This window comes from Ictidomys tridecemlineatus, chromosome 3 (genome assembly GCF_052094955.1).
Source record: "Ictidomys tridecemlineatus isolate mIctTri1 chromosome 3, mIctTri1.hap1, whole genome shotgun sequence".
NCBI classification, from domain to species: Eukaryota; Metazoa; Chordata; class Mammalia; order Rodentia; family Sciuridae; genus Ictidomys; species Ictidomys tridecemlineatus.
This window is the reverse complement of record NC_135479.1, coordinates 25,912,914-25,918,229: the sequence shown is the minus strand read 5'-3', so window position 1 is coordinate 25,918,229 and position 5,316 is coordinate 25,912,914.

Here is a 5,316-nt window from a genome sequence, read left to right as displayed (position 1 = left end):
CCTTTGCTCCTGCCTGGGCTGTCCTCTTTAGAGTGGCAACAGTGTCGCACTCATAGGATTGCTGTCACCCTCTGTTGTCCTCTAGTTTTGTTATTCTCAGAAGTATCACATGTACTTCTGCAGTGTCCCTGTCCCCTGCTGAAGCGTACACTCAGGGAGCAGGGCCTCCCCTGTCAGATCCAAGGTGTACCCCAGTTCTGGGAACAGCCTGGCACACGCAGGCCATCATGGCGGATGGGGCAAGTTGGGGGGGCAGCCTGGAGAAGTGTCAGTGGGCAAGAGGGAGCTGCTTCTTACCACACAGCAGCACCCAAGGGCAAAAACCACAAACCACAGTGACATGTTCTGGAGAGGTTTGCGCTAAGATGACTTTTCTAAGAATCCAAGCTCCCTTCGGGGCATGTAGAAGTTCCAGTCTGGGCTGCTGTCGAGGACATGAGCCAAATAGATGGACATTGGGTTCTGGGGCTCTATGCCAAGCCTCTCCACAAAAAGAAGTTTCTCCTCTGGCATCTCTCCTTCCTTGTCCTGGTTCAGAGAGGTTGCCCACGGAGGGCAGAATCTGGCAAGGAAGCTGGGCCTGAGGAGTTGTCCACCCCACCAGGGAGAAGACTGTTCTAGTGGTACGTGGCTGGGAACTGTAAGGGAGTATGTCCTTAATGACAAGGATTGGGCCTGAGTCCTTAGCTGTGTGACAGGGCGGATGCCTCCTGGGTTTCAACTGATTTTTTTATAGTAGAGTCAGCACAGCCTTAATGGAGCTCCCAGGATCAATTCAAGAAGGAAAAAAAGAAAAAAGGGTGTATCTGCAAGTACTCGGAAAGCCGTACAGATGAAAGGGATTACAGTTAAGACCCAGAACACTCGAATCTACTAATTTCTCTCTAGACAGCGTGGAGGCAGCATAATCACTCCCACAGACGTCCACATCCTAAATGCTGGGGGCCATGAATCTGTTAGCTTACATGGCAAAGAGGACTTTGCAGATGTGATTAAGGATTTGGAGATTTGGAGATTATCCTGGATTATCTGGTGGGCCCTTGGTCATCACAAGGGTCCTTATAAAGAGGGAGGTGGAAGGGACTGAGTCTGAAAGGGGCACGTGACTTGAGCCATGGTGGCCAGGAGCCAGAAAATGCAGCGGCACAGGAGATGCACAGCTCAGCTGTCACCCTAATTTTAGCCACTTCAGACCTCTGATCTCTAGACGTCAGAGAATACATCTGTGTTGTTTTAAGCCACTAAATTTAAGGTCATTTGTTGTGGCAGCAATGAGAAGTAATACAGACATAGTGACAGAAGCACTGTTTCAAATGTGATTCTCCAACTTTTTTTTTCCTTCCCAGTCAATGAAAGCTTCCGTTCTTCCCAAGTTAGCTCAAGGTTTCCATGCCGTCATTAAACAGGTCACTGAATATCTGTCTTGAGTTCCATTTTAGCAGATCATGCCCTACTCGACACACCCAAGTTCAAATCCCAGCTCTGTGATTTTCTAGCTGAATGACCTTGGCTAGGTCACTTGATCTCTCTGAGTCAGTCTCTTCCATGGCAAAATGGGGGGAATGCTATGAGAATTAAATGTGATTTCCTCCAAAAAGTCTTTCTTTTTACAGAAATTGAGTCATGTCTGGGTTACAGACAAAATACTGAATTCCCAGTTAAATTTTAATTTTAAATAAATAACTTTGACGGGAGCTGGGGGAGCTGGGGATTGAACTCAGGGGCACTCAACCACTGAGCCACATCCCCAGGCCTATTTTTTGTATTTTGTTCAGAGACAGGCTCTCACTGAGTTGCTTAGCACCTTGCCCTTGCTGAGGCTGGCTTTGAACTCATGATCCTCCTGTGTCAGCATCCTGAGCTGCTGGGATGACAGGCATACGCCACCGCTCCTGGCACTAAATAAACAATTTTTAATGTAAGTATGTCCCATGCAATATTTGGAACATATACTTACACCAAAAATGTACTCATTGTTTATCTGCAATTTAAATGTAATTGGGTGTCTGCTGTTTTAAACCTGAGAAACTTAGTCTCATCCCAGCTCAGGGAGCTTGCGGGGAACAGAGCTAAGGCTCCCTCTCAGGTCTTCCAACCCCAAGGTCAGTGAGCATCCTGCTCTACCACAGACCTGACCTTAAGTAGAGTCCCTGAGCCACATGACAGTTGGACTTAACCAGTGGAGACTTAAATAATAATCTGAGCTTTAGAAACCCGTTTCATACTTTAAAGATATTTAAAAAAAAAAAAAAGAAAAGAAAATTCAAATACAAATTAAATGCTTGTATGTACACATATACCACAAAAGCATGTAAAATCAACAAGTATGCATATGAAAGAAGGAAGAAATTATATGCTAATTCTTCAACCAATATTAAATATGTGAATTCAATCTCTAAAGGCAATGCTCCATTTAGAATTGTTTTTCCTTTCTGCCTTACCTGGACCAACCCTCAAATTGGCAACTAACTACTGAGGGTTTACGTGAACTGAGCAGCCTTCTGAACATTTTATTGTACTGATTCATTTTTTTTTAAAAAAAAAAAGTTAAGATAGCTGGGCGTAGTGGCACATATCTATAATCCCAACAGGATGCTGAGGTAGGAGGACCACAAGTTTGAGGCCAGCCTTAGCGACTTAGTGAGACTTTGTCTCTAAATAAATAAATAAAGGGCTGGGAATATAGTTCAGTGGTAAAATATCCCTGGATTCAATCCCCAGTGCTGAATATATAAACAAATGAGACAATTCACATAGCATAAAATTTTATATAACACAGACTCCACCACTTTAAAGTGTACAATTCAGGGTTTTTTTTAGAGTATTCACAAGGTTGTGCAATCATCACCACTATCCAATTCCAGAACACTTCCCTCACCCTCAAAGAAACCCTATACCCATTAGTCATTCCAATTCCTTCTTCCTTCCTAGTCTCTGAAAACCACTAATCTACTTTCTGTCTCTTTCTGGACATTTCGTGTCTATGAAATCATACAATAAGTAGCCTTCTGTGCCTGGTTTTACTTAGCATAATGTTTTCAAGGTTCATCCACATTGTATGGACATCATTTCTTTTTATTGCTGAATAATATTCCATAGCATGGATAGACCACATTTTCTTTACCCGCTCATCAGTGGATGGGCACTGGGTTGTTGCCATTTTGTGGCTATTACGAAGAACACTGCTATGAACATTGGTGTACAAGGCTTTGTGTGACCATATGTTTTTCATTCTCTTGGGTGCATACCTAGGACTAGAGTTGCCGGGTTACATGGTAACTCTAGATTTAATTTTTTGAGGAACTACAAGGCTGACTTCCACACAGGTGGCACCATTTACATTGCCATCAGCAGCATCCACAGGTTCCAACTTCTCCACATACTCGCCAGCACTTCTTTTTCTTTAAAAATATACTGTAGCTGGGCACGGTGGTACACACACCCGTAATCCCAGCAGCTCAGGAGGCTGAGACAAGAGGATTGTGAGTTCAAAGCCAGCCTCAGCAACTTAGCGAGGCCCTAAGCAACTCAATGAGACCCTGTCTCTAAATAAAATACAAAAAAGGGCTGGGGATATGGTTCAGGGGCTGAGTGCCCCCGAGTTCAATCCCTGGTACCAAAAAAAGAAAACAAACAAAACAAAAACCCACATTGTGCCCATCCTAAGTGTGTAGTAATATCTCACTGTGGTCTGGAGTTACATTTCCTTCATGGCTAATGATGTTGAGCTTCTTTTCATGTGTTTGTTGGCCATTTGTGTTTATTATTAGAAATGTCTATTCAAAGTCTTTGCTCATCTATTTATTTTGGTACCAGGAATTGAATCCAGGGGCACTTTACCACTGGGCTACATTCCCAGCTTTTTATTTTTTTAATTTTGAGACAGGGCCTCGTTCAGTTGCTGAGATTGGCCTCAAGCTTGTGATCCTTTGCCTCAGCCTCCGAGTCTTTGGGATTACGGGGTGTACTACAACACCTGGCACCTTTGCTTGTTTCTTAATGGGACTGTCTTTATTGTAGAGCTGAAGTTCTTTATTTATAGTGGATAGTAAACCCTTATCAGAAATGTGATTTGCAGTATCTTCTGTAAATTTATCTTCTCTTTTCTAACCCAGGCCCTTGCACATGCTAGTTAAGTGCTCTATCACTGAGCTATATCCCCAGACCTTTCCTTTATTTTGAGACCGGGTATCACTAAATTGCCCAGGACGGCCTCAGGCTTTTGATCCTCCTGCCTCAACCTCCCAAACAACTGGAATTATAAGCATGTGCCATCGTGCCTGACTTCTTTTACTTTCTTGACAGTGTCCTTTGACATGTAAAATTTTAAAATTTTGGCAAAATCCAACTTAACCTATTTTTCTTTGTTTTAGTAATGAGTTATACCTTTTTCCTCCTTTTTTCCCTTTTTTGTGGTACTCAGGATTGAGCTCAGTCGAGTTTTACCTCTGAGCTATAGCCTTAGCCCTTTTTATTTTGAGAGAGGGTCTCACTAAATTGCCCAAGCTGGCCTTGAACCTGTGTTCTTCTTGCCTCAACTCCCCGAATAGCTGGGATTAGAGGCATGCGTCACTGATCCTGGCAAGTACTAACTTCTTAAATGTTCACAGCAATCACATAGAGAATATCATTAACACCCCCATTTTTCAGGATAAAAAACTGAGGCACAGAAGGGTTAAGTCTAAGAGGATTAGCAGCAAATGGGCAGCAAAACTGGGATCTCAATTCGGCCTCAGCCCAACCACTCAAGCTGGGGTGCACAAGTGGGACCCACACATTGTCCCAGGACCTACCAACCTTGCTCAAGATTAGGATTGTCAGTTTAACAGTTTGCATAGCTCTTTTGCTCTTCATGAAGATTAAAGGGTCCATGCTTGGTGGGGCTAGGAGGAGGGGCGTTTCCATGGCAACTTCCTCAATGCTCTAAAGTGGCTGAGACCTCATTGGTGCTGCTAAAACCCTTAATAAAGGGCTCTGGCCTCTCGCTGAGGTCTTAATTACAATAAGAAAGCCTGTGTAAGTTGGTCAAGTTCAAGGGCAGTTGCCCCAGGCAGAGTCAAAATGGCAGGAATGCAGGTAAGGAGGCCCTAGGTTCCAGGAAGGGTACCAGGAGAGACCTAATCCAGAAGCAGAGCAAGGCACACTCATGGGCTCCCCAGGGATCAGGGGTCTGGGTGGCAAGTGGGGGTGTCCTAACCTGGATTGATCAACCACCGGAGGAATGGGGCCATTCCTGTCAGACCTGTTGAGGGAAGGCAAGGAGCAGTGGTATGAGGAGTCACACAGTGTGGGTGCCTGCCGCCTGGAGGTGGCTAG